At 43.7% G+C, this 24,208-nt stretch overlaps 1 long non-coding RNA gene across 1 annotated transcript; it reads left to right on the plus strand.

The window, feature by feature from the left end:
- Window positions 1–5,496: 5,496 nt before the first annotated feature.
- LOC107979715 lies at window positions 5,497–19,404 on the plus strand. The gene is made up of 3 exons (XR_003485732.2): window positions 5,497–5,846; window positions 16,747–17,073; window positions 19,090–19,404. It is a non-coding gene; the product is annotated as an uncharacterized LOC107979715 (long non-coding RNA).
- The last annotated feature ends 4,804 nt before the right edge of the window (window positions 19,405–24,208 follow it).

The following is a 24,208-nucleotide window of genomic DNA, read 5'->3' on the forward strand; positions in this document are numbered from 1 at the left end:
GATCCTCCTGTCCTGCCTCCTCCTCCCTGAGCACTGAGATGGCAGGCACACACTGCCACACACAGCCCCTTTATGCTTATATATTCCACAAGTGTTTCTCATTATTTATAAGTTCTAAAATAAATCTTCTATATATTTTTATAATATTAATTTAGACTTATCAAGAACTGTAGCTAAATATTACTCTGAGCCGGGCATCTGTGGTGCACGCCTTTAATCCCAGCACTCGGGCAGAGGCAGGCGGATCTCTGTGAGTTCAAGGCCAGCCTGGTCTCCAGAGCGAGTGCCAGGATAGGCTCCAAAGCTACACAGAGAAACCCTGTCTCGAAAAACCAAAATAAATAAATAAATAAATAAATAAATAAACATTACTCTGTTGATCAGCATTCCACCAGAATAAAAGAATCAATATCAGATGCTTATCCCCTGGGTAGAAGGAGTGAATTAACTCTTGAAAGTTGCCTCTGACTTCTTCCATGCTCTATGGCACATAGACACCCACACTCATAAATACACACATCAGATAAACACATACACATAATAAAATTTAATTTTAAAAATAAATTATTTATTTTGAGACAGGGTCTCTCTACGTAGCCCTGGTTGTCCTGAAACTTGCTGTGTAAACTGGCTAACCATTGCACTCACAGAGATCCACCTGCCTCTGCCTCCCAAGTGCTGGGATTAAAGGCCTGCCCCACCAATGCCCGGCCCAACACCACTTTCTAGTTCACTTTTCTATCAATGAAGTTTACCCATTTGTAATAAAGATCTTTGTATCGCTAACCACTTCAGTTTTGTCTTAATGGCAAAACCTAGAGCTGCTTCAGTTTGCAGATAGCCCTGATATTTTTTAATGGTAAGGCTTAGAATTATTTCATTTTTATCAGTAATTTAATCTCTTTTTCCAAAGTTATAGTCTTGGAGTCAGCTAGTTAATTTTTATATTCTCTGAGTTCTGTTTATATTCATTCTCAGTTTTCTTCTTAGGTTAAAAAAATGTTATTTGATAGAATAAAATTTTGGATATATTTATTTTATTTCATGTGTGTTGAGTGTTTTGCCTGCATGTATGTCTGTGCACCACATGTGTGCCTAATGCCCATAGTGGTCAGAAATGGGCATCAGAGTCCCTGGAACTGGAGTTAAGGATGGTTATGAGCCACAGTGTCGGTGCTGGGACCTGAACCAGGGTCTTCCATAAGAGCTCCTAACCACTGTGTCACCTCTCCACCTTTTATAGTCTGTCTATTAAAAAGTTGAAACTGAAGGGAGCAGACAAAAACACCTTGGCCTGAGGACTGCCATTTTGATTTCAGACTCCATTTTACCTGTAGGGTGAAATAAAGTTCAGGTTCCCAAGACCCAAGGGAGCTGAGAACTTTCCAATGGCTGATCAACCTCCTCCTTGAACCATAGAAATAGGCAATATGCATCTTTAGTTCTTTAGAAACAGTATTGCTGTTCCTATTGAAGGGACCAGCTCCCATTTTGGCAGTGGTAACAGCCGAACACATGCTTGTCTGACCTTGCCTTAGTCACTAAGAGGTTAGATGCCTGCCTCGTGGCAAGGAACCAATCAGAAATTATCTGGTGGTGCTATGCTTTACGGCTCTGGGTGTGCTTTACAGACAAGTGCACAGCAATGATGCGCAGAGCATAGCAACCACCCTGGGAGGGCCTATGGGCCATAACAACCAGTTGACCAATCAACACAGGGAAACCCTCCAAGACTGGAGGCACACCAATCCTGAACCTGTGCGTACCCCTAGACACTGCCCTTACGCTGCCCTGTAAGATCTCTGTGCAGCCGCTTCGAACTGTCTTTTCTAGGCATCCGCCATGGTGGATGGATGAAAGACCCGAGCTAACATGGGGTTAGCTCCTTAAACAACAATAAAGCCTTGTGCAGTTTGCATCAAGCTTTCGAATCCGCCTGGTGATTGGGGTGACTGAGGTCCTGGGCTGAGATCCTGGAGGCCTGAGCTTCCTGGGGTCTTACACTATACACAGAAGGAACAAGTGAATCTGATTGTTGGACTAAAAAGCTTGCATTGTATGTCAGTTGACAATGAAGGAACATTCAAGGAAGCCCCTAATCTTTGATTTATGTTTGGTGGAAATTGTAACTTGGCAATAAATGTTTGTGATTTTTGTGCTTGTAAACCCCGCTTCTGTCCCTGCTCGGGGCTGTCAGGAGAAACAAGGCTCCTGATCCTTGTCCTGCAACCCTGGTGGATCAGTAACCTGCTCATGTTGTGAGTTTATCAAAATCTTTGGAACCATAAGTGTTTCTCTCCTTCCTCATGATGCGTAACCAGCTATGTATGACAAGACAAGTTATCCAGGACTTGATTTTTTTTGTTGTTTTGTTTTGTTTTTCGAGGCAGGGTTTCTCTGTGGCTTTGGAGGCTGTCCTGGAACTAGCTCTTGTAGACCAGGCTGGTCTCAAACTCACAGAGATCCGCCTGCCTCTGCCTCCCGAGTGCTGGGATTAAAGTCATGCACCACCAATGCCCAGCTCCAGGACTTGATTCTTTCTCCTTTCTTCATAGTCACTAAAATCTAGGGGCTAGAGGTGTAGCTCACTGGTATAGTGCCTGCCTGGAATGTGTGAGTAATTTTGAATTTGATCACACAGGAAAAAATGAAAAGAAAACATAAATGTATATATATATATATATATATGTATATATATATATACATATATATATATATTTTCATATATATTTATTTCCTAGATGTGTCTTTCTAAGTTATTCGCCATTTCACTGATTTTTTTCTTTTTACCACACCTATTTTGATTTTCACTTCTTGGCACAATTATCTCACTTAGTAATGTGATAACCATCATCAGGTATTATTTAGTAAATATATTTAAGAATTCTTCCAAGTAGTTGCACAAACCTTTAGTCTCAAAACTTGGGAAGGAGAGGCAGATCTCGAAGTTAGAGACCTGTCTGATCTACAAAGTGAGTTCCAAAACAGTCAAGTCTAGATAAGAAACCCTGGTCTACAAGAGCTAGTTCCAGGACAGTCTCTAAAGCCACAGAGAAACTCTGTCTCAAAAAAAAAAAAAAAAAAAAGGAACCCTGTTTTGAAAAACACAAACAAACAAAAAACCTTGTTGTTTTTAGTTTCCTTTTTAAAAGTTACCTGTATTTATTTATTTATTTATTGTGTGTGTGCACACACACACATGCCATGAAACACTTGTGGAAGTCAGAGGATAACTTGTGGGAGTCAGCTCTCTTCTTTCTCCATCATGTGGTTTCTAGAGATCAGACTCAGATTACCAGGCCTGGCATCAGGCACTATCCCCCAGTGAGCCATGTGTCTGGGCTGTTGTTTTGAGATGGGGATCTCACTGTGTTTTTCATGTTGGTCTCAAACTCATGGGTTTAAATAATCTTCCTGCCTCAGTCTCCCAAGTTGTGTGACATCGCACCCAGGTTAAAACAGGGTTTCATCCTCCACTCTACTGACTCCTGACTGTGGAAAGCAGGCAACAGATGGTGGTGTGGAGCAGAAAAGGAGCTGAGAGAATTAGATTGCCGCTCCTTCTTCTCCCCTTCCTTCGACTTAAGTTACAAATGTCTTCAGGCAAACAGAAATCTGTCATTAATTTCAAAACAGTGTCTTTCAAGCAGCTTGTCAAATCTCTTAGTGGGTGCTTGTTTCCACTTACAGAATTCTTGTTTTGCAGAAGTTTAGTAGAAACAATGTCAGAACTACTGGTCTTTCTCCTTTTATGTTTGTCTAAAGGCACAAAAATATTCTTCAATAAGAAACTGAGTAGTGCCAGCCAGTGGTGGCACACGCCTTCAATCCCAACACTCAGGAGGTAGAGGCAGGCAAATTTATGTGAGTTTGAGGCCAGCCTGGTTGACATAGTGAGTTTCAGGACAGCCAGAGATACATGGAAAAACCCTATCTCTAAATAAATAAATAAAAGGCTAAAAGACAAACAAACAAGAAATAATGAAAGAAAGAATCTGAGTATAGTGTCATATTTCTGTAATGCTAACACTTGGGAGATAAAGACGGGAGGATAAGAAGTTCAAGATCCTTCAACATGCAGAAGGCAGAGGCAGGTGGAACTCTGAGAGTTTGAGGCCAGCCTGGTCTACAGAGTGAGTTCCAGGACAACTAAATCATTCTTGAAAACAAAACAAAAAATAAGAAAGAAACCCAAGAAAGTCAAGGTCATTCTTGGCCATATATCAAATTTAAGACCACCCTGGGCTAATGAGATCCTATCTCAAATTACAACAAAATTCTCTGATAAAAATGTTTCAATTTTGGTTAGCTATGGTGGTTCATGCTTTTAGATTCAGCAGCTTGAGACGCTGGTGCAGGATTACCGGCCTGGATAATTCATCAAGACCACAGTTTAAAAATAAGTTATAGGTTTGTTTTTTATATTTAGTTTTTCATATATTTGGATTTTAAAAATAATTTTATTTTATCTGTATATATCTGTATGAGTGCATGCCATGTGTGTGACGGAGACCAGAAGAGGGCATTAAATTTCCTGGAGTTGTGAAGAGGCCTAACTTAACATCAGTACAGCCACGACTGGCTGCAGACTAACAATACTGTAACTAGGCCTCACCCTTACAATAACCAGGAAAAACCATAGACTGCACCCGGCAGGGGAAAAATCAGAATGGAGCCAAACAAATACTAGATACTCTAGAACATTAAGAATAGCTTACCTAACTTGTATATAGTTTGTCAATTTCCTTACAGCAACGCCAGTACCAATCCCTGTTTGATAAGACTTCTGTTACTCACTCCTGCCCAATCAGGAGTTCAACCCCCATCTGAATCTGGAATTCCCTTCCCATCCTTTACTTCTTTAAAAAACCCTGCCATAGATGAGCTTAAGGCTCTCCAATATCCAACTTCTCAAGTCCTCTGCAAAAGCAGGAGGTGATTTTTAAAGGGTTCAATTCTAATTTCTTCTTCAGCTGTGGATCATTGGCTAGTGTAATATGATTTTGACTGTATGGGGGTTTTTGATGGAAAGTTTGTCATGTTGCCTTAAATGTGTATACACCTAGCTGTCCAATCTGGTCCACGGGCGGGCTCACTAGTCCTTAGGCACTTGACATGGTATGTAATACTGTGTCTGTTTGTTTTTTTAAGAGGTCTTGATATCAGTTCTTTAAACTATCTTGGCTTTTTAATCTTTCACAAGATCTAAAGGTGCTACAGAATAAGTCTATTGGTACATTGTTTGAAATTTTATTTTATTTTTTTCGAGACAGGTTTTCTCTGTGTAGCTTTGGAGCCTATCCTGGCACTCACTCTGTAGACCAGGCCTCGAACTCACAGAGATCCACCTGCCTCTGCCTCCAAGTGCTGGGATTAAAGGCGTGCGCCACCAATGCCTGGAGGAATTCTATTTTTAATATTGGATTTTTGGTCAATGGATATGGTATGTTTGTTTCTTTATTTCATTTATGTCTGGTTTTTTTTTTTAAATTTTTTTCCTTGTTACTGCCTTGCCTTTTTGAGATCGTTTCACTATATAGACCAGGTTGGTCTCAGACTTGGGCTTCTACTTTCAGCCTTCCAAAGGCTGGAGTTACAAGTCCCTGTTCTGTAGATTCTTATGGTCTCTTTGTGCTACATCCTTGCAAACATAATTTCCTTTTCTGTATGTTTCTTGGTTATAATTATCCAGTAATTTACTGACTATCTTGAGAATAGAAGTGCAGTCAAAGTGAACATGTGCTAGTTCATTTTTTTGTTTGTTTTTTGTTTGTTGCCAACTTGACACAGTATTCTGAGAAGAGGAACCTCAATTGAGAAACTTCTGCCACCAGATTGGCCTGTGGGTGAGCATTTTCTTGATTAATTATTGATATGGGCAGGCCCAGCTCACTCTGGGCACAGTTACTGCTTGGCTAGTGTTCCTGGATTCTATAAGAGAGTAGACTGAATATGTCATAGGGAGAAAGTCAGTAAGCAGCATTCCTCCATGGCCTCTGCTTTAGTTCGCGCCTCCAGGTTCCTGCCCAGAGTTTCTGCCCTGACTTCCCTAACGATAGATTACAAACTGTAAGCTGAAATAAACCATTTCTGCCTCAAGTTGCTCTTGGTTGTGGTGTTTGCCATGACAATAAAAACCCCAACTAAGACAGGAAATCATTCCCTAAAGGTCAGTCTGAGGAAGGTATAGCAGTACTCAGGAGGCAGAGGCAGGAGGATCTCTGTGAGTTCAAGGCCAGCCTGGTTACATAGTGAGTTCCAGGACAGCCAGGACTACATGGAGATTCCCTATCTCAAACAAACAAAGCCAAATTAAAAAATAATGTATTTTTATTTCATTTCATGTGTGTGAGTGTTTTCCCTGAACATATGTCTGCATACCTTGTTCATGTCTGGTATTTCCAGAGACCAGATAGGGTATCAGATCCTCTGGAACTGGAGTTACAATGGTTGTGAGCTGACATGTGGGGCTGGGAATCAAACCCAGGTCCTCTGGAAGAGCAACCAATACTCTTTAACTGCTGAGCCATCTCTCCAATCCCAAACTACAAATGTTTTTCTTGTTTGTCTTTTCAAGACAGGGTTTCTCTGTATAGCCCTGGCAGTCCTAGAACTAGCTCTGTAGACCAGATTGGTCTGGAACTCACAAAGATCTGCCTGCCTCTGCCTCCTGAGTACTGGGATTAAATGCATGTGCCACCATCCCTGCTTGACTGTAACTCTTAATGGGAAGTTTTCAAATAATTTTAAGGAACCAGTCCTAGAGATTTCATTTGTAGTCATGCAAGCCTACTTTGTTTTTGTTTCTATTTTTAGGGTTTTGTTTTGTTTTCGAGACATGGTTTCTCTGTGGCTTTTGAGGCTATCCTGGAACTAGCTCTTGTAGACCAGGCTGGTCTCAAACTCAAACTGTGCCTCCCAAGTGCTGGGTTTAAAGGCATGCGCCACCACCGCCCGGCGCAAGCCCACTTTGACAGGAAGATACGCTGTTGTTCACTGAACCCGATTGTCAGTAACAAACTTCCTTTTGTTCTGCCCACTTTCCTCACCATAGCCTTACAAGGCTGGGATTCTTAATAAAAATGAGGTTTGCTTTTGTGGCACCAGGGCCACCTCTCTGCATTATTTCTCTTTCCTAATCAGAGAAGCTTTGAGAGAAAGTGGGTCCCCAAACTCCTAAGGAGCACAGCCCTCTGAGGACTTGAAATTAAAGGGCTGTACATCAGCCTTACCAAGCAGCATTTTTAACATTTGCTGCTTGTGGTGGGTTTTTTTTTTTTTTTTTGGGTAGGGGGGTAGCAGGGTGTTCTGAACATCTAAAGGCATGACATCCCATGCCTTTAGACACAAATTGTTAAAGACCTGGAGAAAGTTTGCCTCTAGCTGTGTGTGATTGCTCAAGCCAGTAATCCCAGTCCTTGGGGAGGCTGAGGCAGGAGTACAGATTTGTTTTCATCCCATCTGGCTAAACCTCATACTGCTTTCTGTTTCCTCTTTTTGGTCCCAAAGCCTCTTCCCTTGAGCCAGCTCTTCAATCTGTGGGGAAAGCAGATTGCCTGGAAAATTCCCCTTCTCATGAGCTTGGGTCTCTTAAGGGCCTTACCATGATGGTGACTGAGTCTACAGGGAGGCAGTCTCCAGTGGTTGAGATGCACGAACATTAAGCTGCTGAAATGCTTGCAAGCTTTCCCTAACTTCCTCTGGGTGGTTGGGAAGTGACATGGCCCCAAGCTCCCACAGTGGTGAGTGATGGGTAAACAGAGCCTGGCCATTGTCTGCTTAGCAGCAGCAACTAGGAGAGGAGGAAAGTGTGTGTTTGGAGTGTCGGGGAGTGGACAGAACTACGAGAAGCAGTGTCTGGGTGTGGCATTGAATGTGAGAAATACTTAAATTACATCTGTGTGTAGAGTGTGTTAAGTGTGTGTGTGAGAGAGAGAGTGTGTGAGTGTGTGTGTGTGTGTGTGTGTGTGTGTGTGTAGGTCAGAGGACAACATGCAGGAGTCCATTCTCTCTGTCCATTGTGTGGCTGCTGGAATCAGTCTTGCATCATCAGGATTGGCAGCAAACATCTTTACCAATGGAACCATCTGGACAGGCCAGAAATATTTTTAAGGCATATTATAAATAGGCATGAAACCACTGTCCCCACTTTGTGGTATGGAGGAGTAAACCTAGGGCTTTGTAGTTGTAGGTAAGTGCTTTACCACTCTGATTTTTCTCCAAGCTCCTCCCCCCTCACACACACACACTTTTTTTTTTTTTCTTTTGAGACATGATCTCACTAAGTTGCTCAGGCACACTAGGAACTCTGTGTAGCCCAGGCTGGCCGTTAGTGTTTGAATTTGTGGGATTTTTGAAGTTTGTAAAATGTTTTATATTGTGATATTGATGTTAATATGGACCCTGGGGATGAACAGCAAAGGAAAGGTTACAGCTTAACATCGGCATGTTTGTGGGTCAAGATGACAAGGGGTCAATTGTCCTGGCTAGTTTTATGTCAACTTGAGACAATCTAGAGTTATTTGAAAGAAGGAAACCTCAACTGAGACAATGCATCCATGAAATCCTATTGTAGGGTATTTTCTTAATTAGAGGTTAATTAGAGGGCCCAGCCCACTGTGAGTGGTGCCATCCCTGGGCTGGTGGTCCTGGGTTCTATAAGAAAGCAGGCTGAGCAAGCCAGAAAGCAGCACCCTCCATGGCCGCTGCATCAGCTCCTGCCTCCAAGTTCCTGCTCTGCTTGAGTTCCTGCCCTCACTGCTCTTGATGACGAATTGTTATATGGAACTGTGAATGAAATAAACCCTTTCCTTCCCGAGTTGCTTCGGTCGTGGTGTTTTATCACAGTGACAGCAATCCTGGCTAGGAACTCGCCCTCCCTGATGCCGCCGTGCAGAGGGCACTCAGTAGATGTGGCCCCACAATCTTGGACTTCCTAAGAACCACATTCCAAAGAAATCTTTTTAAAAAAAAAATATGTAATTTTCCAAGTCGGTGGTATTCTGAACAGTTAGGATGAAACAGGGAACTTTCATTAGTGAGTCGTGGAAGTTCCTCCTTTTTCCTTATATGCAGGAAGGGGCTTGTGGAGGGGAGCCTATAAGATGTGTGTGTGTGTGTGTGTGTGTGTGTGTGTGTGTGTGTGTGTGTGTGTATGTGTTTCGAGACAGCGTTTCTCGGTATAGCTTTGGAGGCACTCGCTCTGGCTGGCCTCGAACTCACCCAGATCCGCCTGCCTCTGCCTCCCGAGTGCTGGGATTAAAGGCATGTGCCACCAATGCCCGGCAGTTGTGAATATTTTTGACTATACCTTTTTTTTCATTTATATAGTTTGTTTATGATTTTGAAAATTATGTGTTGCTGGGCTCATCATAGAAGGTCAGATCTGGTTTGTGTCTTGTTTGGTATTACAATTTAAGATAGGTAGGTACACATATGAAGATCCAGCTAACAACAGAAAGCCAAACCTAGAACTGTGACAGTGGGCTGGAAGTATAGCTGATGATAAAGAGTGTTTAGCATGTGCCAGGCTCTGGGTTCTCACCCCAACACCAAACAATAGGAACACTAGCAAAATAGGACTAAGATGGTTTTGTCAAAAGCAAGTAAATTTTAGGGATAAAGATGTAGTTCATTGGGTGGACCGCTTGCCTATCATATACACAAGGCCCTGATTCGATCCAGCACTGTATAAACTGGACAGGAGGACCGATACTTCAAGATCATTCTCAACTACACAGAGTCTGAAGCCAGGTTGGACTACCCGAGACCCTGTCTCTAAACAAATAAAATTTCAAGTTGATAACTAGAGGAAACTTGGAAAAAGGAGTTTAGAGTTTAGTGTTGAGGGGGAGCAGTTTAGCTAGCAGATTCCCAAAGGGCATATTGAGCTTATATAATCTATAGCTTGTTGGGAAGAACTTTTTGATGAATAAAAGTCCAGGGCTTACAGGGCCCTGGAAAGGGGAACGGATACCAATTAGATATGTTTCTTCTACCCTGGCAAATCATAACATCTCAGATCTGTGGCTGCAGGTGTTCTAGCAGGATGCTGACTACCGGAGGTGGTTGCTGCAGTGTGCTCCATATGCTGGGCTCAGGCCCCCTTGAAGATTGATTGTCACTGTAGGAATCTGTAGTTGGGAGGCCCTTGTAGATCTGGGAAACCAGATACCATCAGCACTGGTTTCTGCTGAACATCTAGGTATGCAGTCAGGACAGCAGGAAGCAAGCACAGAAGGCTGCTGCAGGAAGAGTGCCCAGCTGGGCAGGATGGGGCCACTAGGCCTAGACACAGCAGACTCGGCATCTTTTTTGAAGAGTGGGGAGCATGCGATTGATACCAGTTTTTCAAACCACAAAACACACCAGAGCTGAAAGCATGGCCTCGGTTGTGTTGGATCAAGACATTAAAAGGTGGCCAGTTCCAGGCCTGCCCGTGTAGCAGCCCTCTTCATTCAGAAGGTCTAGCAAGCTTGGGCTCATTGAAGGATAGTGGGGCAGTTCTTTGTGTCAAAGAACTGATAACCCAAGATACAAGCATAGAAGTGCAGCTTTGTCCAAGGAATAAGAAGGGCTTTGCAGAACTCTTTCCCTTTCCCTCGTGTTCCACTAACACTCACTTGTTTCCTCTGTACGATGTAAAGAGAAACAATTAGAAAGAGAATTATTGCTATGGACTGAATGTTGACATATGACAGTTTTTTCTAATGTCCCAAACACTCTTATAGCAAAAGTTTTCCCGGTGCAATGCTATTTGGAGGTGCTGTGGCCTTTATGAGGAGGGGCCGTATGGGAGACCTTTTGCTTATTTAGAGTATGCCCTTGTAGGCTTGTAGGCTTGTCTGTCTCTCTGTGTCCTGGTTCATGACCTACATAGTTTGTCCCAAATGTACTCCTACCATGATGTCCCTCCCTTCCCCAAAACAATGGAGCTGTTTGGTTTTGAACTGAAATCTCCAGAACCATCAGCTAAAACCAATCTCTTTATTTCATAGGCAGCTGCAGCTGGGATTTCACTGAGCGATGTTGCCAGCTGATTTTGTGCTATGTGGGTTAAAATGCATGTACACAGAAAGAGACCGATTCTCTTTATAATCCCAGTTTGAAAATGATAGACAAGGAATTGTTGACCCTGCCTGGACTTTGACAAATCAGCTCAGGTGGCAGCCATGTATGCACACAGCAAAAGAAAAGTTAAGTATTCTGTATCACAGTCCTGATCTGGCTGCTGACACAGTGACCCCAAATAATGGAGGGTTCAGCAAGTCAGGAGAAAAGTCTGTTGTGTAAATTCCCAGACAGAAATACTGTACTTAAAACCGGCATGTGAACCGGGTTTGCACTAAGGCTAACTACAAGTTTTGGAACCTTCTTTTTTTTTCTTTTTTGGTTTTTCAAGACAGGGTTTCTCTGTGGCTTTGGAGGCTGTCCTGGAACTAGCTCTTGTAGACCAGGCTGGTCTCGAACACACAGAGATCCACCTGCCTCTGCCTCCCAAGTGCTGGGATTAAAGGCGTGCGCCACCAACGCCCAGCTGGAGCCTTCTTTAAAGATAGTGATATAAGGTTTCTAGTTTAAAATTAGGTACAAAGTAAAGATTTGCTAAATACGAGAAAATAAATAACAAATTCCTGGGACTTTGGTTCTTCAGATGAAATGGAACACATTTAGAGTAGTATGGCTGTAGACATACTTTAGAGTTTCAGGTCAATTACCATATATGTTTCTTTTTATGAATTTTTGAAAGTTGCTATTATTGTGTATTGGGGGGGGGTATTGCCGTGATACACTTGTGGAGGTCAGAGGACAACTCTCATGAAGTCGATTCTCTCTTTCACTCTAAGTGTGCCGCCACGTAGGTTCCCAGGGTGAAGTTAGGCCTGAGTGGCAAGCAGCTTTTGCCAGCCCCAGGCTTGTGTCTCAATGGCAATCTGTTCACAGCTGCAGCCACTGCAACACTCCCAGGCACCCAGACAGGTGAGGGGCTCTGCAGCTCGCAGGAGGAGCTGCATCAGCTCTATGGGATATCTGCTTTGTTGTCAAAGTGAAATCCTACTGTAGAACAGACATCCAGCTAACAGTTTTCCACGATCTCGTTATGCACAGCCTTGAAGGATATTAGTATTTGAGGGTTAAGGGCTTCAGAGGATGTCAGCTTCCTACTTAAAGAAACTATTTAAAGCAGTCCAATAGATTAAAAGGGAGTTGTAGCACGATTGCCTAGCATACATGGATTATTGGGGCCAATCCCCAGCATAGTGACACACACCCGTAGTTCCAGCAGGAAGAGCAGAAACACAACATCCCCCTGAGCTACTTAGAGAAGTCAAGGCTCTTCTGAGCTGCATGGGACAGTGTCTCAAAATTTAAAACCGGGGCTTAGATGGCTCAGTGGTGAAGAGCACTTGCTCAGTAATTATGAGGACTAGAATTTGGGTCCTAGAACTCCTGCAATGAGCCAGGAGTCCCCACAAAAGCCTATAACTCCAGCTCTCAGGGAAGATCGATGGGGCTTGCTGGTTTGCTGGCTTGCAGCCTAGCCTAGAAGCCATGAACCTGAGGTTGAGGGAGAGATCTTGCCTCAGAGGGAATGGATGGACAATGTGCTGGATAGTTTTTTGTTAACTCGACACAAGCTAAAGTCATTTAAGAGGGGGAAACCTCAATTAAGAAAATATCTCCATAATATGGGGTTAAAGGAAAACCAGTAGGGCATTTCTTATTTAGTGATTGATGAGAGAGGGCCCAGCCCATTGTGAGTGGTGCCATCCCTGGGCTAAGCAAGCCATGGGAAGCAAACTAGTAAGCAGCACACACACACACACACACACACACACACACCATGGTCTCTTCATCAGCTCCTGCCTCCAGATTCCTGCCCTGCTTGAGTTCCTGTTCTTACTTCCTTCAATGATGGACTATGGCATAGAAGCATAAGCCAAATAAACCCTTTCCTCCACAGTCTTGCTTTTGGCCATGACGTTTCATCACAGCAATAATAACCCTAACTAAGACAGACAGTGATAGAGGACACCCGACGCCTTGTGTAGCCTTCAAGCACATAGGCACATCCACATGCACATGCAGGAATGAATACACACACAGAGACACAAACACCACATAAAATAAACATGAAGAAACAAACTGGACTGTGTCCAAATAAGACGAGCCTGGCTTGCTAACTACTGATAAGGCTCACTTTATTTTTTAAAGATTCATTTATTTATGTCTATGCTTGTGGGTATGCGCACCCTAGTGCAGGTGCCCAGGGAGATCAGAGGCATCAGATGGCCCTGGGGCTGGAGTTACAAGTGGTTTTGATCCACAGGACATGGATGCTGGGAACCAAGCTCAGGTCCTCCACAAGAACAGGACATGCTCTTAACCAATGAGCCATCTGTCTGACTCCACTGGGTGCTGTCCTAATGGGCAGATGAGCAACAGATTGGGCAGTTCATCTGGATTAGATAAACTCTAAGGTGTATAGTGAAACGCAAAAGGAGTGGACTTGGAATAAGAACAGTCTGAGCTGAGTCCCCATCCTAAGTCTTGCTTGTAGGATGATTGTGAGCTAGTGTTTTAACCTTATGTATGGATTTTTTTTTTGGGGGGGGTTGAGACAGGGTTTCTCTGTGGCTTCGGAGGCTGTCCTGGAACTAGCTCTTGTAGACCAGGCTGGTCTTGAACTCACAGAGATCCTCCTGCTTCTGCCTCCTGAGTGCTGGGATTAAAGGTGTGTACCAACACCCGACATTATGTGTATATATATTTTTAAAGATTTTATTTATTTATTATGTACACAACATTCTGCTTCCATGTATATCTGCACACCAGAAGAGGGCACCAGATCTCATAACGGATGGTTATGAGCCACCATGTGGCTGCTGGGAATTGAACTCAGGACCTCTGGAAGAGCAGTCAGTGCTCTTAACCTCTGAGTCATCTCTCCAGCCCCTATGTGTATATTTTTAAGTAAAAAGAAAAGTGAATGATTTTAAATGCCTGTTTGAGTACAAATAGCACAGCTAGTAACAGAGCTCATCATGAATTATTTCTCTTTATTCTGCCCTTTTCCAGTACTGAGACTCTACAATCCTACATGGACTCCAGGCTTCATGTTAAATAGCACTGGCCTGGCCTAAGGTTCAGTGGTTTCTTGGGGCTAACGTGATGAAAAGAGTGTTAGGTTTTTGTTTAAATTAGAAATAAAAGAAAAGAAGTCGCAACGGTGAGACACAGGATGAGATATATTAGACATACTAACCAGTTTACTATAGGCCCGGCAGAGTAGGGAGACTAAAGGAGAAGAGAAACAGGGTTAATGGCTGACTGCTATAGCCGGTCGCCATAGAGAGAGCAGAGAGAGAACGAGTAGGTGGGAGAAGAGAAGAGAAGGAGAGAGCAGAGAGAGCGTAAATGGGCAGGGATCTGTCTTTTAAAGGGGTCCTCTGCACCTGCGTGCAGACTTAGTTCCCATGGAACCCTGGGCTGACCAGGGTACTGCTTGTTCTGCCAGGTAACAGGGGCAGGCCAGCATAATGCCTGAACCTTTCAAGGAGACCACACCCAGACCCTCCTCGTGCTTGCATGGCAAGCCCTTGACCGATTGAGCTGTCTCTCCAGCTCAAGTCAGCTTAAGAAACCCTTGCACATCTGAGGACACTTTCCTGGTGTCTTCAGGAAAATTCATTTGCTTAGGTATAAAATACATTTTTTGTGCAAATAAACTTAATGTGTGGCTTAATAGAAGATAGCTACATTCTCATATATTCTTATATTCCATTCATTATATTGTCTCAGAAAAAGAGAAGAGAAGCTGGCCAAGCTGGCCTCTCCCAAATATAGAATTGGGAAACAAATTTTTATCTTCTCAGCTAATTCTGGGTGTTCTTTCTTGGCACTGTACTAAAGCCGAAGAAGGATTTGTTCCTTAAAACACAGTAGCCACATGACACTAAGAATATCACTGAGCCTCCTGCTGCACACAGAACCCTCTGGTCTATATTTTCAGAAGTGGAAAAGGAATCTTTCCCTGTGCACAATTTTGTGTCGACCATGTACTTGGCCAACTGGAAAATAACGGTTCACTGAGTTGTATATCTTGCAAATGTTTGCACATTTCATTAAATGATATCAAAGCAGTCACAATCATTTATGTGACCATAAGGCTCGTCAGAAAACACTTCCAAGTCCTAGGGATCTAAGCCCAGAGAGACAGGTGCAGCTCTCCCAATGCTTGAACTTTCACCTCAGGTCTCATCTTGATTTCTGGTGCTGGGGACTGAACACAACACCTCATATGCAAGGCAATCTTCACCACCAATAAATCAATGACTTAAAATATCAAAGTTCCTCACTATCAACAAACACTCAGTTGTTTTCTTTGAAATAATAGGACTGTTTTATTCATTTTCAGGAGACAACGACACTACCTGGAAATAGCAGGCAGGTTAGATTGAAGCTCACACCCCTGTGCCCTTGATCCTCCAAACAATAGGAGGCAGGGGGATTTGTGGATAATCCCTGGTTTTTCTGTGGAATAAGATGAAAATGTAGATTCAGGTTCAAACTCAACCATCCAGGACACTCCTCTTTCCCTGTGAGTGTGTGAAAGTGACGACCTGTATAGTTGGTACTGTGGCATAGACCAACTGCACAAAACACCACCAAGAAGGAAGCCAACAATGAGCTAGTTTTACAGTGAAAATGGTTTTGACTCCACAAACCCTGAACAATTTCAAAGACCCAAAGGGGCTCATAGATGAGGCTTTGAAAATACCTGTTTTACTACATTCTCTTGGCTTACTTTGGACCAAGAAAGTCATAATGTTTTCTTCCCCCGGATTGACATCTATTTTCCGTAGGTATCTTATATTTGGCATTATAGGAAAAATTGAAATCAAGAATAATATTTTTTTCTTTATCACTGACTGCTTTTGTACCTGGATCAAGTTAACTTTTTCTCAAATATAATAATCTTTGAGCTAGAAGTTTAAAAACTTTTCTATTTTACTTCCTTTCCAGTCTTCCCTCTACTCAGGAACAGCAGCAATTTTTTTAAGTTAGTTTTATTTTATTTTCGTGTGTAAGAGTTTTGCCTGCATGTATGTACATGCACCATGTGCATGCTTGGTGCCCACAGAAGCCAGAGGAGGACATTGTATCCCCTACGATTAGAATTATATAGATGCTTATGAGCCACCGTTTGTTGCTGGAATCAAATCTGGTTCCACCAGAAGAGCAACTGATGCTATTAACTACTGAGTGGTCTCTCCAGCCCCTAGGAACAATCGTAATTCTTGAATGTTTTCTGTCCTCAACTGCCATAATCCTTTTCTCATTATTTCATTCATTGAAATTTTTTATTATACTTATTTATTTTGTGTGGGAGGATGCCATGGCAACATGTGGAAGTTAGAGGACAGCCCCCAAGACATTGGTTTTCTCTTTCCACCATGTGGGTCCTGGAACTAAACTCAGACCAATGGGTCTTCAGGCTTGACAGCAGGCACCTTTATCCGCTGAGCCATCTCGCCACCCCTTTTCATTCTTTTCCCTTTTTCTCAGCAAGTTAGTCTTTCTCCTATTAACTCTCTGAATCGTCTATGACATGCTCTATGTCCGTTTATGCTGAACTATTTTTGTATCTTCTTCTTGCTTCTTGCTGATTTTTCCTTACAGTATTCCCATACTTTATGCTCAGCTCCCTTCTTCCTCTTTTATGATTTTTGCTCCCTATTGCAGCTGTGGCCCCTTACGTCCTGATGAAGACCTAGTTGCTACCAAACGGAAGAGGAGCTGTGGATTTCCCTTGGCTCCACCATCACTAGTCTGTGGAGTACCTCAGCCGCATGCTGGCAGCTCAATGCTTGGGTCTGTCACACATCTCCTCAAGTAGCTTTGACATAACAAGATGACATCTTCTAATTCCTAAAGCTGAGATGTGGGGAGAAAGCAGCTTCCATCACTTGGTATTTTCCTCGGCTCGAGGAGGAATTCTTCCCAGGACTTTCAAGCCCCTCCACCATCCCTTGTCCCGAGTTTTTCTGTGAAGAGAAGGAATTACTTCAGGTGAGATTAGGAAAATGGACCCGGGTAACCTCTTCCCTCTGTCTGTCTGCAGAATGGAGAATCTTTTCATCATCCTCTTCCAATTCTTTTTGTTTTGTTTTGCTTTGTTTTTCTGAGACAGGGTTTCTCTGTTTCCCTGGCTATCCTAGAACTCACACTGTAGACCAGGCTGGCTTTGACCTCACAGAGATTCGCCTGCCTCTGCTTCCAGGATTAAAGGTGTGTGCCACCATCATGCTGCTGGTCAGACTGAGTCCCTAGTCAGGACACACAGGGACGAACACTGCTGCCCAGCAGCGAGCTTGCTCCTTTTCAGTCGATCCAAACCTGATGGTAGTGTTGCCCACACTTAGGCTGGGTCTTTCTGGAACATGTTATCGTATTATTATAATTGTCATAACTGAAACAGGATCTCACTGTGTTCCTGTCTGGCCTGGAACTCACTATGTAGACCAGCATTTCATCCCTGGCTCACAAAGTCTCATTTTTATTTCATAATGAAAAATCCATTTTGGTCAACTCTAAAAATCATTACTGTCTTAACAAATCTCATGAGTGTTCAAAAGTCCAAAAATCTCTTCTGAGACCCAAGGCACACCTTAACTGTGAGCCTCTCTCTACAAAATCAAACACAGGTTACATACTTCCCATATAAATGGCACAAAGCAAACATTCACATTCCAAAAGGGATGAATGGAGGCATAGTAAGGAAAGATTGGACCAAAGGGAGACCAAAACCCAGTAGGAAAAACAGCCGAATCCTGCAGCTCTATGTCAGGCTTGCCAGGTTTGTGCCAGAATCATTCAGGATCCAGAGGGTCTGGGTGGCCCCACAACGTCCGCTCTGCTGCCGGCGGCACACATCACCTCTTTCGGACCAGCTCTGCTCATGCAGCTTTTTCTCAACACACACCCCGTGGGCCTGGCTCTTCCAACAGCCTGGGCTTTTAGACAGGATTCATCTTCACAGCCCTTCTCAGTAGCCTCTCAGAGCCTCCTTGTGGAAAGTCTGACTCGGTCAACGTTGCTTGTCTTCAACAGCCTTAACACAGGCCTCCCCCTCTTACAGCTATCATGTCTGTGAAACCAGTACCAGACTGCCCAGGTCTGCTGATGGCTGAAGCCTATCTGGCCCTGTGGCTTACAGCTGCATCTATCTCTGGGCTTTCCAGGCAGATCCTGGGAACCTTTCTCAGAAGGTTTTTTCAAGTGGGGAACCCTCCAGTGTGCACTGCCCTTTCAAAGAAATTTGTGTTTTCACAAAATGGAGCCTCAGTCCGGAAGCTGGGATGGATGAATTCAAGGTAGCCTGGTCTACAGAGCGAGTTTCAGGACAGTCTCCAAAGCTACAGAGAAACTCTGTCCCGAAAAATAAACAAACAAACCTTTCTGGAAATCCCCTCAGAGACATATCCAAAGGGCTGGTACTAGGGTGATTTTTTTCTTTCAGATTTATTTGTATCACTTTAATTATGTGTAAGTGTGTTGGGGGTGGGGCACACATGAGTGCAGATGTCCATGGAGTTGGATCTTCTGAAGACAAAGGTACAGGCAGATGAGAGCCACCTGTTGTGAGTGCTGGGGTTTAAACTCAGACCCTCGGAAGAGCAGAAAGTGTCCATAACCCCTCACTGATTACCTCCCCTGGGGGTCTAGTGCTTAGGGTTTTGTACTTTCGTTCACTGAGCTACACACCCCACCTCCATAATGATTTTAAATCTCAGCAAAACAACAATGAGGGTCGATGCTCACAGGAGTCCTGCATTTGGGGAGCATAACCCCCCAAACCACCATACATAGTGAATTGTGAACACTGGTTCATAAGTAGGGAATAAATTTTTGAGTGGCAAAAGAAGCTTTCAGTGAAGGAAAGCATGTAGCTTTGGGCTGTAGACTTTAGAGTGTATTGACTTGTTTTAAAGAAGTCATATTACATCCGGTGCGTTTTGTAGTTGCCGCTTTGAACTTTTCTGAAGGCTTTAAGTCATAAGCCGCCTCTGATTTTGATCTTGGCAGGTCACTAGCTTATGTCAAGACATTGCAGCTCGTCTGTCCACCAAGGCAAAGCACGTGCTGGGCCTTAGGCAAAGATAGACCCTAACAGTGCCACTCTCAGAGGGCGCTCAGGGAGCTCCATACTCAACTTTCAACTCTGGCCCTGGTGTTATGAATGCAGCCTGTGTGAGCTTTGTGGAAACTTCAGAAGTTATTCGGAGACTCTAAGGGATGTAATGAAAGACCCCTGCCCCTTAGCCCTTTCTTTCTCAAGTTTGCCTCCTCCTCCGGTCGGCGGCTTCCCCGATCCCCACCCCCCGCCGGCCTCCACTTTCCCCCGCCGCCCGCCGCACGCCCGGCCCGAGGACGAGCACCAGGTGGGCCGGCACGAGAACGAACACCAAGTGAGCCGGCCTGGAGCCCTGCCCCTGAGCCCCCGCCCGATGAGAAACACTCCGTCCCAAGGTCTCCGCCCCCAAGGTCAGCCATCAGGACGCAGAGGGGGGGAATTGAGTCTGTTGTACCAGACACCAGACCTTGAGAATATGCTGATCTGGAATGGCTCTGTGTCTCATTTGAACCATCCAATAGAAATGATTCTGTATTTCGCCTCATTTGAAAGACTCTGTGTTTCACCTCATTTGAATAACTCTATACTTCGCCTCATTTGAATAACCCTGTATAGCGCCTCATTTACATTGACCAATGGGAATAGCTCTGTACAATGCCTCATTAGAATTATCCAATAGAATCCCTGCTTCTAGCTTGCGCCTTTTTCCCTATATAAGGACCCCTTTCCCTTGGCTCGGGGCGCTTGGCCTCACAGAAGCTAAGTCGCCCGGGTACCCGTATCTCCAATAAAGCCTCTTGCAGTTTGCATCCAAGTTCGTGGTCTCGCTGATTCCTGGGTGCGGGTCTCCTTCTACGAAAGTACCTCTTTGGGGGTCTTTCAGTAGAAAGCAGCACAGCCAAAGCAAGGGTTTGAGGTCAAGGAGAAAAACCACGATTTCCGGTGTGTTTCTTTTAGGAACTGGTAGGCAGAAAAACAGTTTTCAAATATAAACTGGCCAAATTCATGTAAACTTCAAGCCCTTGTGGAAAATGGCCTTAAGTTATTATTGCTAGCTAGGCAGTGGCGGCACACACATTTATTTATTTATTTATTTATTTATTTATTTATTTGTTGAGACAGGGTTTCTCTGTGTAACAGCTCTGGCTGTCTTGGAATTCACTCTGTAGCAAACCCACAGAGCTCCTTCTGCCTCTGCCTCCCAAGCGCTGGAATCAAAGGCATGCGCCACCACTGCCAGTAAATACGCTAATGCTTGTTGTGATATGAATCTGGACCATCTCCTCCCCAGGCTCATGTGTTTAAATGCTTGGTCACAGTGATTTTGGGGAGGTTATGGGGCTGGGCTCTGGCAGCAGACATGGGTCACGGGGAGCAAGTCTTGAAGGTTATATTAGCATCTGGTGCTGGCCCACACTGTCTTCTTCATGGTTTGCTAAAATGTGAACAGTGTTCACTCCTACAGCTGTGGACAAGCCAAGCTGCTGCGGTGCCCGCACATTCGATGTTGTGACTCACTGTGCTCTCTAGAACTGGCAGCCAAAACAAATCTCTCCTCCCTTAGTACCTTCTATCACAGTGGTTCTCAACCTTCCTAATGCTGCAACCCTCTAACAACAGTTCCTCATGTTGTAGTGACCCCCAACCGTAAAACACTTTGTAACTGTAATTTTGCTGCTGTTATGAATTGTAATGTAAATATCCATGTTTTCTGATAGCTTAGGCCACCCCTGTGAAAAGGTTTTTGATCCCCCAAGGGGGTCTTGACCCACAGGTTGAGAACTGCGTTCTACTAGGCTTTGTCATGAGAGGTAACTCCTGTACCGCTCAAACAACTGTCAATTAGAAATCCTTTGACATGAAGCCATGCGAATCCTGATGCATCATCTATGTCCGCTGTGCTTTCAAACCTGGTGGCATAAAGTACTTTACAGTGGTTTTCTATTAATATTTTTTATATTCTATTTATTTATCTTGTGTGGATGTGTGGGTCTGAGGGCTTGTGCATACCATGGCATGAATGTGGAGGTCAGAGAACGACTTGATGGACTGAATTCAGGTCTTGGGGTTTGGCTGCAAGTGCCCCATAGCCTTTGAACCATCTCACCAGCCCATCCTTTTAATATTCTCAAACTGTCATGTAAAAGGAATCACGTCCTCCTTTCATTCCTGATATTAACATATCCTATTTCTCTCTCCTGCCTTGCTATTGGCCATTCAGCTCTTTATTAGACCAATCAGGTGTTTTTAGACAGGCAAAGCATCATAGCTTTACAGAGTTAAACAAATGCAGCATAAACGAATGCAACACATCTTTGCATCATTAAAACACATGTTCCACAGCATAAACAAATGCAGCACATCTTAAAATAATATTCCACAACACATCCTGGCAGCCAGGGCCTTTACCCCAGGAGCCATCTTGCTGGCCTCAAATTTCTCTGTTTTGACATCTATCCTGTTTTCACTGATCCGTCAACAGTTTATTTCTATCTTACTAAATTATGTTTTGTATTTTCTTGTTATATATCCTACTTTGTAAGATTGATTCCTTTTCTTTCCTCCTCCTCCTCCCCCTCCTCCTCCTTCTTCTTTTGTTGTTTTTCAATACAGGGTTTCTCTGTGTAGCCCTGGCTGTCCTAGAACTTGCTCTGTAGACCAGGCTGGCCTTGAACTCACAGAGATCTGCCTGCCTCTGCTTCCCGAGTTCTGATATTAAATGTGTGTGCTGCCACCACTCAGCTTCTTTTCTTTTTTTTAAAATTATCTTTATATGTGTATATATGTATGATGATGTATGTGAGAGTGGAGCACATTAATTAACTAATTATGTGGATATGATGTATGGTGCATGTGAGAGTGGACCACAGATGCCATGGTGTGTGTATGGAGATCAGAGGACAACTTCAGGTATCAGTTCTCTCCTTCCACCATGTGCTCTAGAAATCAAATTCTGATAGCAAAGCTAGCTAGTACTTTTACCTGCTGTGATGGCCAATCTTCATGTCCACTTGACTGGATCTGGAATCAAGAAAAGGTCAGGGCCTGGCACTCCTGAGAGGGACTTCCTTGATCAGATTATTTGAAGTGGGGAGACCCACCCTAATGTGGCAGTTCAGATTAAAATATGGAAAGATTCTTGTGTGCCTGCTTAGCTTCACTCTTGCTGACAAGGTCATCTGTCTTGTTGGCTCTACTGCTCCATTCCTTCACTGATATTAGAATCATCTTCACTGGGCTTCCAGTGTAGACAGAGCATCAGCAGCTCTCTGGGAATCCTCCAGGAACCCTCCAAAACCTCAGGGACAGATTGGGACTGCTGAGACATCCCGCCTAGTGGATTGAGCAGCTACGGGATTCTTGACCTGTGCAGTGTCAGAGAACAGTTACTAGACTAGACAGATTGTAGGGTGTGTGAGTGTGTGAGTGTGTGTGTACATGAGTATGTGAGTGTGTATGAGTGTGTGTATGAGTGTCTGAGGGTGTGTGAGAAAGTGTGTGTGTGTGTGTGTGTGTATGAATGTGTGAGTGTGTGAGTGTGTGTGTTTGAGTGTGTAAGTATATGTGTGTGTGTGTGTGTGTGTGTGTGTGTGTGAGAGAGAGAGAGAGAGAGAGAGAGAGAGAGAGAGAGAGAGAGAGAGTGGGAGTGTGGAGAGAGAGATTGAAAATTTCATCCTGTCAGTTATGTTCCTCTAGAGAACCTTGACTACCACACCTGATGAGCCTTTCACCAGCCCCCGACTCTTTTTCCACACACTGTTAAATACATCTTTCTATTGGATTTATTCTAGTTTCCCAAATTTTGTTCAGCTTTCTGGAGCTGCAGATTGGTCCTTCTCACCAAACCTGAACATTCTTGGACATTTTATCTTCAAGTATTTTTTCATTTCCATTCTAACTATTATTTTCCTACTTGGTCTCCACTCAGATATGTTGGGTGGTTTTATTGTTTTCCATGTCTGCTAAGCTTTTATTCAGATTTTCCAACTCTGAGTCAATGGACTGCATTATGAATAAATTCTCTGAATCTATTTTTCAGTACACTGGTACTCTCTTCAGCTACATCCATTTTACCATTTAGTAAGTTCATGGGGCAATTTAAGGTGGTTTATTTTTCACTTATAGAAGTGGGAGGCCCCAGGGCTGCAGCACAAGCATTGGTGAACTGCCTGACATGGGTTCTGGGAATCAAATTTGAATCTTCTAGAAAAGCAGTAATGTGTTCTTAAACTCAGAGCCTTCTCTTCAGCCCCCTCCTTTGTGCTCTTTAAAATCTGCCTTGTTATTCTAATTTCTTATTTCCTACTCAGTTTGTTGCTCTTGCTTTTATTTCCTTCTCTCTTCCTTTTTTCCACCCTGTTTTCATTTGTTTTATGAGATGGGATCTCACGTAACCCAAGCTGGATTCAAACTTGCTAGTGGTTGGTTGCAGAGGACTCACTTCTAAAATGGCTTGCTCATAGGCCTGATGAGTTAGCATGGTTTCTTCAGGAGGCCTCAGCTGCTTGCTTGCCTCTCCATGGCAGGGCTTGAGTGTCTTCACAGTATGGCAGCTGCTTTCCCTCAGAATGCCTGTTCCACTAGAGGTCAGAGTGTGTTAAATGCCAGTCTTGGAGTTAGACAGTCATTGCTGTGGCACACTGCTTCCTCTATGACTCTTTCATTGAGGAACGGCACTACAGGTAACAGTGAATGCCAGGGTCAGGGGTCACCAGATGGCTGCTGTTGTCTGTCTGTCTGTCTTTCTTTCTTTCTTTCTTTCTTTCTTTCTTTCTTTCTTTCTTTCTTTCTTTCTTTCCTCTCTCCCTTCCTCCCTCTCTCCTTCCTTCCTTCTCTTTTCTTCCTCCTTTCCTCCTTCAACTCTTCTTCTTCCTCCTCTTGAGACAGTTCTCACTGTGTAGCCCTTGTCGGCCTGCAATGTATTATATTACATAGACCACACTGACCTTGAACTCACAAGGATCTGCCTGCCTCTGCCTCCTGAGGTGCTGAAATTATCCAAGGACATTTTTCCTCATCCTGACCAGTATCATCTCCTATTAAATTTTAGCTTATCTCTTGATCCCTATA

The sequence above is a fragment of the Cricetulus griseus genome, chromosome 5, assembly GCF_003668045.3.
Source record: "Cricetulus griseus strain 17A/GY chromosome 5, alternate assembly CriGri-PICRH-1.0, whole genome shotgun sequence".
Taxonomy (NCBI): domain Eukaryota; kingdom Metazoa; phylum Chordata; class Mammalia; order Rodentia; family Cricetidae; genus Cricetulus; species Cricetulus griseus.